The sequence below is a fragment of the Dermatophagoides farinae genome, chromosome 7 (assembly GCF_024713945.1).
Source record: "Dermatophagoides farinae isolate YC_2012a chromosome 7, ASM2471394v1, whole genome shotgun sequence".
Lineage (NCBI taxonomy): Eukaryota > Metazoa > Arthropoda > Arachnida > Sarcoptiformes > Pyroglyphidae > Dermatophagoides > Dermatophagoides farinae.
In genome coordinates this window covers 2,800,200-2,815,562 of record NC_134683.1, presented here as the reverse complement: position 1 = coordinate 2,815,562, position 15,363 = coordinate 2,800,200, and the positions used below count along the sequence as shown (strand labels likewise).

The following is a 15,363-nucleotide window of genomic DNA, read 5'->3' as shown; positions in this document are numbered from 1 at the left end:
CACTAGGACAAAAGGTCAGGCTAGGTTTTTTTTTTGGTTAGGTTAGGTTCTTTTGTTGTGTTTTCAATCTAATTGAATATACCAACTGAGGTAAATTTAATTCCAAATCCGTGGGAAAAAAAATGTTTTGCTACCTTTAAATTTTAACTAAAAAAAATGAATAAATCAATCAGATGAAATTTATCAAATCTTTGTTCCACAAATAATTGTGAATGAATCTGTTGAAAAGAATATTCTGTAAATCAGCTGATTATGATGATTCAATCAAACAATATCACCTCGTAGCTATTTTCAATACAAATCATTTTGGCTGACGCTTTCTCTCCGCTTTTTCCCAGTCAATCACATTTTTCATTCTAAATTCTAATTTCTACACAGATACTACACTCATTCAATAAAAGAAAGAACAACAACAACAAAAGAAAAAACAAAGCAAAAAAAAAGATACAATCCAGACATAGAAATGACGTTGTAGAATTGTAAAGAATGAAATGAATTGAATGAATGAGATGAATAGAAAGCGAAACAAAACCCAAACAAAAAAAACTTTTCGGTTATTTAGGATTTTGATCGGCGACATGTTGTGTTTGCATGTGTGTGTGTGTGCATAAAGATGAGGCACCTGACAATCAGAAAAAAAAATTGAATGAATGAAACCGAAACATAAGGGATTGTGTGATGATTGTGGCAATTTAGATAATGGGAGATAGAGGGTAAAGCCCTTCTTTATAAACACACAAAAATACACTCAGTAGTGAATAAGTAAAACCCGGAAATATTTTGAAAAGTGAAAATTCCTTTTTTCGCCCCCCTCCCAAACAACAACACAACTATATTCATTCAATGCTATTTATAAAGGTCAATTGAATCATACATAGTGTTAATGATGTAATCATTTGGTTGTCTGGTGGTGAGAGGGTAATAGAATGAAAAAGACACGCGACGATTTCATCTTCTTTCCTCAAAAAAAATTTTTTTTTTCGGTTGGTAGGTTCTCCCTATCATCTTTTCGTCGACTCATGTATAAGGATGATGATGATCCCCTCCTGACACCCTAAGCATAACAATCATCACCCACACCATTCTTGATTGACTTATCAACAAACTGACTGACGGCTACCGAAAGTTTGGTCAATGTGTGTGTGTGTGGGGAAAAACAACAACAACAACAACAAAAACACGATGACGGCCGACGTGTGTCAATTTATCGGTCGATGGTTTTAAGGGTAGAAATCTCCTTTTCATTCATAATGATTGAATCCCCCCCTAAGAATAACAACCAGGAAAAAAACACACACAGGTCAGATTGTTGTCGGTTTTTTTTTTGTTTTGTTGCGGGTGGTATTATTTTATGCCGAGGGAAAAACGGTGATGATGATGATGATGATTGAAAGGTTAAGTTAAAAGATCATGATGTTGATGATGGGGAGACAACAACAACCACAACAACAACAACAACAACCACAACCTAGAAACCGACTGACCTTTTTTTCTGTACTGGTGACCCAGGAAGTAAATTATCACAAATTATTTTTTTTTCCAAGGGAATTCGGTTCATGTGTCAATGCCATCATCATCAATATTTGTGAATAAAAAAAAACATGTGTTTACAATGTTTACATTGTGACCATATCAGCTGATCATATTGTGGTAAGTAAAAAAAAAATTCTGTTTATCTTTTTATTTATAACTAGTTCTAGTTCAAGTTCAAGTGCATCTCTTTTATTCTGGATCGCATACACACACACACACACGTTCATACACCACATGATTTCCCGGGTTCGAAAAACTTTTCATTGAAAAAAAAACTTTCCACCTCCACCACCTCTCTTGATTATCATCATCATCATTCCGGGTTCTTTGACTTTTTATCAACAACACTTCACATGAAGAGTACATTTTAACACTTATACTTGAATAAATATATACTTGAATGTCTGGATTGATTTCATCATCATCAACATCTCCCGATTTTCAGTTTTCTTTCCCGCACAAAACGGTGATGATGATGATGATGACGATGACGGGAATCAAGAAAGAACGGGAAAAAAAATTACAGACAAAGATAGAATATGAGAAAGTCAAAATCATGTTTCAGTATGTGAAATGAATCGGGGATAGAAATCCCGATCCTGGAAACGTTTCTTGTTTTCATTGAAACATTTTTTTTCCCGTAGTCGTCGTCGACATTGTTGTTGTTGTTATTGTTTTCGATGTCTAGTACTGAGTTTTGGATTTTTCTTTCTCTCTTTTTCACTTTCACTTTTTTTTCTTCTTTATTTCTTTCCCTTATACTCCACCATTACCACCGAAATTGAAACAAATTATTTTGCTTTTATCCTATTAATAGAAAATGGTGTCTGGTTGAAGAAGAAGAAGAAAAAAAACGAAAGGCGATGATAATGATGATGATGATGATGACGGCAACCATTGCATTTCCTTGAATTCATTCATAGAATTTTCTATTCACTCTCTCTCTCTCTCTCTCTCTCTCTCTCTCTCTCTCTTCTCTCTCTCTCTCTCTCTCCTCTCTCTCTCTCTCTCTCTCTCTCTCTCTTCTCTCTCTCTCTCTCTCTCTCTCTCTCTCTCTCTCTCTCTCTCTCTCTCAATCTCAATGATAGTTTTTGATCTATCAAAAACTAGACTCCATGGTTGTCCGGTTTATTGTTGTTTAACGTTACTTTACGTATGTCTTCGTTATCGGTCCGGGACTGGTTTCCTTCATCTATGTGTCAGTGTGTTAGTCTGTGTGTGTGTGTGTGTGTATGTGTTCACCTAATGTGGAGCCCATTCAATAAAAATCTCCTGGATCAAATACACACACTTTGAGACATAGAACATGTATATTATAAATACCGGCAACGGACAATTTGGTATCGTTGAATTTTGATCTGTATACAATATCAACAACAACAACAACAACAATAACAAAAACCAGTGATAGCCAAATACTGAGTATTTGAAATTCGATGTATGTAATTGACTTATACACATTATTACACATTTACAAGACGCCCTCCACCGCATTTGTTCCGATTTTTATCGTCACTGTCAAATATAGGTTGGTTATAATTCTGGTTCATTGGACCATATGTAAGTCCGATGTAATCTTACCCGTAAGTGTCTGCACGACAATCTATTTTTGATGATGTAATTGTTGTTATTGTTGTTGTTGTTTTTGCTTCAAAATATCCAATAATCACGCAAATAAATTCTGTAATTTGCCAACGGGAATTTACTGTGAACGTAAAAAAAGTTTGTATATTTGATTCCTCATTCTTGTCATGATCATCATCAAAATAATACGTAAGACGATTCTGGTTTACTGGCCTTTTTCTTATGTACTTTAAGCTGTTTTTCTATGGTTTCTGGATCGACAATCAAAAGAATAAAAGTCTACTTGAATAGCTCACCCAAAATTATGTGGAAATGGGAATGATAGACTCCTTCATCACTTTTGTCGTCGACAATGATATGTAGTCAAACAACCAGACATACGAGACATACTAACCAGATTTTTTTTCCTTTTTTTTTGTTTGATTCCTTTCATCGTCGTTTCTTTCACGGACATACTGGTTTTTCCCTATGTGTATGTCTGTGTATGTGTATTTGGGTGAATTGGGCCGTATTCACTCTCTCATCGTCAGTCTGATATTTAATCGGTCGGTTAGTATAGTGATCACGTGGAAGACAAACGGGGACAGTCAATATCACGGTCGTCGTCATCATCGTAGTCGTCGTCATAGTTTTCGTCATCAAATTGCCGTCGGAGGCGTCATATGAAATCGGCCGAAAGAAGACAAACCAGAACAAAGAAAAGAAAAAGAAACTATAAGTACCAGGAACAAAAGAAAAAAAGATCCGGGAATAAAACGGGAAAAAATAGGACATCCACACACATACAAACACACACAGACATACAAAAATAAAAATTACGGTACATTGCCCCGATCACATTCAATGTTTCAATGAACCAAATCAGAAAACATTGGGAGATTTTCATTAACACAACGGGAACGGGAATGGGAATAGAACAACAACAAAAAAATCCGGAAAAAGATTCACGGTCAAGGTTTTTTTTGTGTGTGTGTGTGTGTGTAAAAAAAAAAGAAAAGATTTATTCAATAACAACATGGCCGAAAGGGTTGCCAGAATGATATTCCTATATTCCGTAGTGAAAATCAAAGATTCGTCCATTGAAAATGTGAATTTTTGTCCACGATCATTTGAATTTCAAAAACATTGTTATTATTTTGTACATGATGCACTACAATTTACATTGTAGAAAAAAAACAGGCAAAAAAAAGAGACTGGGCAAAATTTCTATACGAAATCATTCAATTCATTCGAATTCAAATAAATGACAACCATTTTTATTATTGATTGTGGAGAAAAAAAATCGATCGATAAATCGAATATGAAAATTTTTTTTTGTATTGAATTAAATTCATTTTTTTTCCTATAGGATCATTACACACACACACACACATATACATGTATGGTGAACATTCTGAATTCTGTTTCATCATTTTCATCGTTTTTTTTTTCTCTCTCTCTCTCCATCTCTCTTTTTTTTGCTCATTCTGCTGTTCAATTTATTTTGATGTCGATGATGATGATGATGATGATGGTGATTGAACAAGAAAAAATAAAAATAAAAAATAAAAATCTATATTGATGAGTTTGACTTTGATCATTATTTCGATCCAATTGGATCGAACAACAACAACAACAGCAACAACGAATGGGTCGACGAAACATACAAACATTGGAATGAAATGAGGAGAAAAAAAAATCGAAATCAAATCAAATTGAAACAGTCATGAAAATCAATAAAATAATAATATGCGGAGAGAATGATGATGATGATGAAAGAATAAAAAAAATAACAGAATATTTCGTTCAATTTGATTTGATTTCGATTTTTTCATCTTCTTCTTCTTCTTCTTCTCTACGCCAATGCTGCTACAAGCTACATTCTTATAGAATCGAATCATTATATACAAAACGTTTTGATGCAAAAAAAAAGAAAAAAAATCCAAAATGGAACATTCGAGAATGATGATGATGGTAGTAGTAGTGAATGAATCGTGGAAAAAAACTTTAATATCCATCCACATTGCATTTATAGTTTGTTGTTGTTGTTGTTGATGCTGTTGCTGTTTTTTTTTCACTGCAATTGTTTAATCATCATCGATTTTTCCAAGTTTTTTTTTCTTCATTCTTTTTGATTCATTATATTTTCATTCAATACTTTGGCGTATGCGTAGCACAATATACGATGTATATAGATAATTGTGGAATCATTAAAATCATTGAATTCGAATTCATTATTCTTTTCATCAATAGATTTAAAATTCCAAAGAAAAATAAATCAAACAAATTGACCACGTACAATCGATTTGACATTTTTTTTTCTTGTTTGTCGTTTTTCTATTGTTTTGATTTTGATTTCTAACCAACTAGTTAACCACTACCATTGAATCTTTTTAATCTCCCCAGAGAGAACTACGATTGTCAATAATTTTTTTTTCTTTTCTTTTTTTTCATTTCATTTTTTTTGCTCAAACAACATTTCAATCCATAATCATTTATCATAATCAAAAGATTCTGGTTGATTCTGGCATCATTGTTTATCTTGCTTTTTTTTTGTTTGTAGTAGTTGGTATTTGCGAAACAAACAAACAAAAAAAAAATGAAAATGAAAAAGAAGGAAGAAAATCTCAAATCAAACATGATAAATTGTTTTATTTTTTTTTACATTATGGTCTTTATCATTAACATCATCATTGCCACTACCCAATCGGGTAGATCTAAAATTTTGGCCCATAGCTAGAATTCGATTCAATCATCAATTTCATATTTTTTTTTTCATTGGTTTGTTTTTTTCGTTGATGAATATTATCATTGATAATAATGATTGAACCAAATAAATGTAGTTTCCATTGCAAAAAAAAAACAAACAGAATATCATTTCAATGATCAAAAAATCAATTGATTGATAATGATGGCCAAAAGGCAAGCAGAAATTGCAAAACAAAAACAAAAACCAAAAAAAAAAAAAATTCAAGAATTTCAACTCTTATTATTAATGTTACTGGTCTATATAGAAATGATTCCAATGTATCATGGCAGTTTGCTTGAATGATGACAATTCTAACTCAGAAAGTAATGGTGGTGGCGATGGTGGAGAAAAAAAATCAATTTAAACGACCAAACGACATCCACAAAAAAAACAACAACAACAACGACGAAAAAATTGTGATCGAATATTGATTCTTCAACCATCATCATCATCATCATCATCACTTATAATCATTAGAATTATTATCAAGTTGTTGTCGTTATTGTTTATGTGGAGAAAAAAAAACTTTTCAATATCGTGATATCGACCATTTTTTTTTCTAAATAATGAAAAAAAAAACTTTAATGTTTTTTGGACCGTTGTTGTTGTAATGGAATCGAGCAAAAAAAAAAAAAAAAAACGATTCTAGGAATCGAAAAATTGTCATCATCATCATCATCATCGATTCTTGTTGTTGTTTCGATTCTTGTTATTATCATTATCATTATTATTAACCAATTTGTTTCCCATTCTGTTTGATTGTTGTTGTTTGCTTCATTGTGGGCGTATTGTTTTAGTAGATGATTTTTTTTTTTGCAGAATCATCAATTGAATCATTTTTTTTCTTCTCCGGTTATCTAAATGAATGAAATGAATGAAAATGGCCATTATTATTACACAATCGTTGTTTTTGTGCATTCACTATATATATATGGCGATAAACGTTGTCAAATGATTTTTTTCTTTTGTTGTTGTTGTCATACAGAACCAAATCGAAACACACGACAATGAAAATTAATATTATCATTGCTAGAAAACAAAAAACAAAGAGAAAATGAATTACATTATTACATAATGTTGTTAATGATCTAATCTAATTCATTCATTTTTTGTTGTTGTTTGTTGTTGTTGTTGTTGTGTGTGATGAAAATTTTTTTCCAATTTTTATTTCGTTTGGTTACCATAGAATCAAAGAAAAAGAAAAAAAATTTGAATTCAGAAATTCTACAGAAATTCAAAACATTTATTAATTTATGATGGAGAATTTTTTTTCCATTTTCATCTCATGAATCATTGAATTGAACTTTTTCTCCTTCTTTTTCTTGGTCTTAATTTATCATTTGATTTCATAACCAAAAAAGTTTTTTTTTTCGTTTATTTCGTAAACAAGTGTGTGTGTGTGTGTACTGCAATTTAATCCATTTCAAATAAATCCAAAAATGTAGTGTGCAACCACAACAACAACAAAACTCAATCAGAATCATGAAAAAAAACCACTGAAAAAAGAATTTCGAATCAACATCATCATCATCATCATCATTTTGTGTCAGATTAGCAGAAAAAAAACAACCGGAAAAAAGAGAACGGAAATTAACGGGATATTATTATTTTGAATAAAAAAAAATTTGAAATTATTCGACATGCATCCATTTTGTTTGTGTATCCGCCAATGATGGATATTGTTATGCAATTAATTTTTTTTTTCCATTCCATTAAAAATATGGCTGCTTCGTTAGTAAGAATATGTGTAGATTCTTTCATTCATTTCATCAGTGTACACGCGCACATTTATAGTGAAACAAAAAAAAACACCCAGCAAAAAAAAATTATGGCCTCAAATTGAATTGAAACGAATTGAACGAGCTCATTTGCTCATTCCATTCATCCATCTATCCAAAAAAAACAAAACAGTTGCAAAAGACCGAATCGAATCGATTCTCCATTCGTGTAATATAGAAAACAACAACAAACAACAACAAAAAAAATTCATGACAAACCAACAGAACTAAAAAAAAAAAAAATTTTTTTTCTCTCTCTCTCATTTCTTCTTTCGATTCGTAATAATTAAGCAAAAAAAAAAAATTTTTTTTGTTCATTTCTGTATATTCTGCTCAATAATGACGACAACGACGACGACGACAACGAACGAAATTAAAATAAGCAAACGATGATAATGATGATTAGGGGAAAAAACCAAATTACGTAATTTGTAAAATTTATTGTGGAACCATGAAATTATTTGTGATTTTTTTCACTATATATATGTGATTGTGATTGAGGAAAATCAAATTTAATACCATAGATTTTATATATCCAGAGTTTGTTTGATTTGCAAACCTTTTTTTTCTGTCATCAAATTTAATTTTTAATAATTTCAATAAATAAACAGCCATTTATTTACGGATATGGAAACGACGATGACGATAACAATAATAACAATGGATGAATGATTAAAAATGAAAAACAAAAAAAAATTGCGCAAACTCGATCCATAAACATTGATATCTATCTATTTATATATAACCAGCGAACAAAAAAAAACCAAATTCATATTAGAATACAAAAAAAAATGAACGAACAAATAGATTTTATCTTGAAAAATACTAAAAAAAAAACTAACGATAGTAGGAAAAAAAAACAAAAACGTAAACGTCATACATACAAATTATTTCAACCAGAAAAATAAACGTGAAAAAAAACTCGATCCACATTATACAGAAACCTAAGATTTATATTCATTCATTCATTCATTCAAAATATATTTTTTATGATGATTTTTCCAAGGGTACCTTATGGCCTTTGTTGTTGTTGTTATCATGTATACAAAAAATACTGTTATGTGTATGCTCTCTGGACTGTTCCAAAGATTTATCTCTTTCCCGTCCGGTTTTTTGTTGTTGTTGTTGTTGTTGTTTGTTAGAATCAATTTATTATAGTCATCCTTTTAATGTATAATGAAACATAAACATTGAACGATTGTTTGTGCGTGTGTATGGAAAAAGCGAACGGAAAAAAGAGACTGATTATTTATTATGGTGACAATTTGAATTAATAATTTGCTTTCATTTTCTTTGGACGTGGAAAACAAAAGAAAAAACATTAAACTGCTGCCATAGCTGAATATTCTGTTTGTTTTTGATCAATCAATTTTTTTTTGTCTTTTGATTTAATTGGATTTTTTTTCCATAATTATCATCAAGATCAAAGTTTGTTTTTAGGATTTTCGTTGAAAAATTATGAATTTTTACAAGATGACAAGAAATAATAAGACATTTAAAGTTCATATATATATATACAAGAATCTAGAGATTGAATCAAGTTTTCCTACAAACAGAATCATTGATTGATTTTGAAACGAAAAAAAAAATTTTTTTTTTTCATCATTTTTTTCCACATTCTAACAGTTCTATCATCATTAGATTTTTTTTCAGATTTAGAAAAAAAAATGGAACCACCAACATCAATTTTTTTTTATTTCTCTTGGATCAAATTGCTGATGGTTTTTGTTGTTGTTGTTGTTGTATTAGGTTGTAGTTGAAACGATATGATGATGATGATGATGATGATGATGAAAAAAGGCAAATTAATAACCATAATGTATTTTATAGATTATTTTTTTTTGTTTCTTTTACTTTTATCGATTGCTTAGAAGAATTTTTTTTTCCGTTAAGATCTATGTGTGTGTGTGTAAGCACAATCATTTATTATTCGTCATCATCATCATCATCATTGGAATCCGGAATCATATAGGCTGATTGTGTGTGTGTGTGTGTGTGTGTGAGGGTTTTGTTTCTTAAAATACACACATTGAATTCTCGTTTTCGTTGTATATATATTCTGTTTGTATATACATCGTACATTATATAATTCTATAGTTTATTATTAAAGTTAAATATATGTGCGTATTGTGTATGATGATTAAGCTTAATCAAACATTTGGAATCGAATCGGTTTGGTGTGTTTTTTTTTATTTCGTTTCGTTTCATTGGATGGTTTGTGCTGTTTTTCATTTTTTTTCATTTTTTTTTTTTTTTGGAGCATGTTCCATTTTATTTAATCATCGATATGGTGGAAACAAAATGCCATCAATAATCGATATATACGCCAACAAGGAATGGTGCGCGTACATTTTATTTATAAAAATGGAGATTGTGTGTAACAAATGTGGGTGGTGGTGGTGGTGATGGTGGAGGGGGTTGAACGGATCCTCAAAATATCTAATGGAATAAATATTGGCCCGTTTTTTTTATCCTAGAATTATAAATCGAAAACTAAAACTAAAAAAAAAGATGAAAGGAAAAAGGGGAAAAAATAAAACGAAACTTTTAGTTATATTCGTATCGTTTCAAATTCGAATAGATTTGGTACCATAATTTCTATGATTTCATTATGTGTGTGTGTGACACATGTGTGGCATACAGGCCATCATCAGTCATTCGAAATCCTTCACGATATATTTTTCATTTTTATTTTCTGGTTATTGTTGTTGTTGTCGTCGTTGTTGTTGTTGTTATAGTTTCATTATGACAAACAATCAATGATAAAATGAATTTCAAACAGGAAAAGAATACGAGTTTGAAATACTGATTATTATATGATAATAATTAAAAAAAAAATTCCATTTGTTTAATGATGATGATGATGATGATAATGATCATTTATAATCAATATATCAGATAATAATAATGATGATGATGATGATGATCATAATTATTCTTAATGGATATGAATTCTGAATGAATTTCATTTTCCAGATTGTAATGATATTTATTATTATTTCATTTCATTTCAAACAAATCGAATACGATAATGAATTCGATTTTTGTTCGATTTATAACAACAAAATTAGATAGATGATGATGGAATATAGTGAAATGAGGAGAAGAAGAATTTGTATGTCATAGAATTCAAAATTCAAAATTCCGATCCACTCGATTCTCCATGATGATGAGGAACTCGAATTTCAATCGTTTTTTTTTCTATCTATTTAGTTTCGTTCGATAATTCGAGTAAAACTTTGCTAATGATAATATTGATTATATGGCGAACAGTTCAATAGGCCAATTAATTGGCTATATCGTCATCATCATCATCATATTGAATTGTCACAAGATTCTCTTTTGATTATTAGCAACAACAACAACAACAACAACACACACACAAATGATTGGTTGGATATCAAAATGATGTCAAGATATATGGATTTATAGCAACAAAAAAAAAATTGATTTGAAAATAAATTTAAAAAATTTCAATTTGATACAATGTAATGGCTGGAAAAAGAAAATGCAAAATGAGTCAATCAATGATGAAAAAATTGTTACAAACAAAAAATTCTTTGAAATCGAACCAAAACAGCAAACAAACGAAAAAAAAAACAGTCATCATTATCAAATTCTAGATACAAAATAATAATGATGGTTTCTGTAAAATGAAAAATAAAAAAAAAAATTTTTTTTTGTTTTCAAAAACGGCCATTATATTTTTTTTTTTTTTGGATCGTTCCAAAAAAAATGTAATTTTTTTTCTGTGATTTTTTTTTTTGGTTTTCTCTTCATTCACTGCTATACAAACAAGCAGCAATTTTCGTTTATCACCATCATCATCAATGTTGATGACGACGAGGCAATTTGGACCCAATTGTTTTGTGTTGTTTGTTGGAACAAAACAAAACAAAACAACATCCAACCAATTCAATTCGAAATGAGAAGAAAGAAAAAAAATTTTCTTTCTATTTCTAGTTTTAATGTGAAATGAAAAGAAAATAACAATGATGAAGCGATAGAATGAGAGAAGAAAGAAAAAAAAACAATTTAAATTAATGTTTGACCATTTTCATTGTTTTTTATTTTGTTTCATTCATTTTATCTATATGAGACTCATATAAACAAAAAAAAAAGATATTAATGCAATTGGATTTGATTAGAAAAAATGGCAAATGATTGAGATTGAGATTGTGAAGAAAAAGAGAAAAATTTATTTTTGGAATCCAAACAACAAACAACAAATGAAAATTGTTTCAAAAAAAAAAACATTAATAACAAAGTAATTTTGTTGCTACTATGGTTTATCATCATCATCATCATGATCATCATGGATGATGATCATGATCATCATGATTGTTCACATTAAGGTTACAAATTATCCATCTATCTATGCGTTTTTTATTTCTTCCTGATAAATGTTCCATGTTCCATGTGGTTCATCGTTGGACCATATATATAGAATGAAACGTTTACGTTTGTTTTGTTTCGTTTTTCTCTCTCTTTGGTTGCATTATAATGTGTTAACATTCACACTAATACCATTCTATATCATATCCTGCCACATTGAATTCACTACTATGATGATGATGACCACCTAATCAAAAGAATCAAAACAAAATGCCATAAAAAAATGGCAATTATCATGATGAAAATTATGTGATTATGTAATTTGATTAAATTTCAATGCAATGAATTACTGATGTTCACGACCTCCATCCAGTGATTTATGTATTGAAAAAAATCATCATCATCTATTTTGTTATTCCATTGATGATTATGAATATTGAAAATATTATTAAATATACAATGAAAAGAATAAATTACAGAATCGAATCAAATCAACAATAAAAAATGTTAAAAATTGAATGAAAATTCAAAGCAAAACAAAGCAAAAAAAAATGCAATAAAATGATTCTTTGAAAATTTTGCTTGTCATTGGAAACATTCATTTATTCATTCATTCATTCTATTGTGTATTCACATGAACCAAATTCTATAGAATTCTCTCGCAAGATACATATTTGAATCAAAATAATTTGCAATAATAATAATTTGCAAAAAAAAAGAAAAAAATGAATGATCATGATGCGTGAATATCACTGACAAAAAAAAAATAAAATAAAAAAATAAAAACAGCAAACAACACGCAACGATAAAAACCATGGCACAAAAAAAAAGAAAAAAAAATGGCAACCCATGTGATGTTCATTTTCAATTTCATTTCATTGCTTTACAACTATTAGATGATGATGATGATGATCATTCATTATTTTTATTATTATTACAATAAATGATAATGATGATGATAACGATTCTTGTAGTAGCAGTAGCATTAGTAGTAGTAGCAACATCTAATAATAACAATGTTCCAAATAATGAACAAAATGGATGAATAAACCGAGCAAACAACAACAGAATTCATGAATTTAATTTTAAATCATCCAAAAATAATTCATAATGGTCTACACACACACACACCGTATATAGAATGTACCCAAATGAAATAAAAAAAAACGAAAAGTTGAAATTCAAATAACAGTATTTGATGATATTCAAAACATTTATCGTAATAATCATAATCATAATCGTCGTAATAATAAATGGTCATGTTTGAAATTTTTTTTATCGTTTACTGCCCTCATAAAACCACTACGACCCCCCCATTGAATGAATCCACAGAATGATGATGATGATGGAATAAGCAAAAAAAAAAAAGAAGATAAAATGACAATACGTCATTCGGTTGTCAGGAGGGAAACACTAAAAAAAACGAATGATGATCATTCACCATATTTCGATTCGTGAATTTGATCAGACATGGATGGACATTCAGAGATAGCAATGAAAAAGTTTCGAAATAAAATAATGATGAATATGAAAGAAAAAAAAATCATCATCATCGAATGCATCCAACATGCATGCATGTATGAACATTGAAATTCTTTGTATATGAATCCATTTTGATCATCACATCTCTGGGAGTGTGATCCAAAAAGAATTTATGGGCCTGTCATTTATTTGTTTAAATTATTATTATTATTTCGAATCATTCATTCGTTTTTTGTTGTTGTTGTTGTTTATGAAAACAATGTGAATGATTTTTAATGATTTATATGTGTTTTTATATTTGGATGAATTTGTTTGAAAATTCTTGGCTTCATTGCCTATCAATTTTTGTTGCTTGTTCAGCATTATTCATATATCAAAATTTTGAGCAATAATAGCCAAGAATCAAATTATAATCATCATCATTATCACAATCATAAATGATATGTCATTTTCGATGGTAGAATTTTAATTAACTTGATGTCTTGTGTTTTTTTTTGCTGCAAGAATTTAATGGTTGTTTCATATTGTTTTCAGTCATTGAAAATTTTGTCAATGTCAATAGTGAGTTTTGATGATGTCCAATTGATAAAACATTTGAATTTTTATCAAAATTTTCGAGAATCGGAATAAAACCCGTTCCTCCTACAACAAGTAGTGGTGGTTTCCCATATAAATAATGCTAATGCCATAGACTAGTTATTCTTATTGTTTTTTTTCTTCATGGTCGATGACAATGAAAATGGCTGCAAGTATATATTTTTGATCACTTTCGCTCTTTTGGCATCGCTCTTTTTGACTTATAGTAAATGCTTTTAATAATTACGTGTCGCCTCTGTGGCCTAATGGATAAGGTTTCGGTCTCCTATAAACAAACTATTCATTTCACTGTTTTGTTAAGTAAACCGGAGATTGCGGGTTCGAGTCCCGCCAGAGGCCGCCATTTTTTTGTATTTCCGTCATTTTCATTCATTTAGTTTCATTTAGTTTGATTTAGTTTAATTTTATTTTTAAAAAAATGGAGAGCATAGCGCCATCTACAGTTAACGAATCTAAACACAATAATTATTGATATTTTTTTTGTTACAATTTTTGGTTTATAAATTTTGGCTTTTTTTCTGGTCAAAAGCAAATGTTTTTTTGTACTTCCTTTATTTATTTATTCAGTTTAATTTTATTTTAAAAAAATGGGCAGCATAGCGCCATCTACAGTTAACGAATCTAAACACAATAATAGATATTTTTTTTGTTATACAATTATATTGGTTTATATATCACAGGTGCCCTCCCAAAAAATTAAATTAAAGTTTTTTTTGGAATAGATCACATTAAAGAAAACGCGCATACATCAATAGAACGGTTGTGGGTTAAAATAGCCAAATTGAAAATATCTGTTTTCAGTTTTGGCTGTTTTCTGCCTTGGATATTTTCTGCCTTGGCTATTTTCAATTTGGCTATTTTAACCCACAATCTTTTCTGCCTTGGCTATTTTCAATTTGGCTATTTCAACCCACAATCCAATAGAACAAGACATACACAAAGACAAAGTACATACATGTTCCGATACTCGACTTGCGAACAAATTCAAGTAAGAAACTTGCTTGTGGAGCGCAATTGCATCATCGTCCTGATACCAACTCGTACCTTTTCGTTTTAGTTGTATTGTCGTTTGAATCGATACTATTCAAGATGCAACAACAAGAATTGCAACGACAATTCCATATTCAACAACAAGAATTACAACAACAATTCGACATTCAACTACAACAACAACACCGGCGCTACCAACGACCATATCGAAACCGACGCCAGCAAAGTCGACCATATCAAAATCAGCACCATTAGACGAAAAATAAACAACGGTGGTCGGTTTTGAATAATTTTCGATGTCTTTATTAGAATTAGATTAATGCATGACGACAATTG

General features: G+C 29.8%; 1 non-coding gene across 1 annotated transcript; it reads left to right on the top strand.

Moving 5' to 3' along the window:
* Positions 1–14,268: 14,268 nt before the first annotated feature.
* Positions 14,269–14,376, top strand: TRNAR-CCU (transfer RNA arginine (anticodon CCU)). Its single transcript has 2 exons — positions 14,269–14,305; positions 14,341–14,376. It is a non-coding gene; the product is annotated as a tRNA-Arg (tRNA).
* Positions 14,377–15,363: the final 987 nt, after the last annotated feature.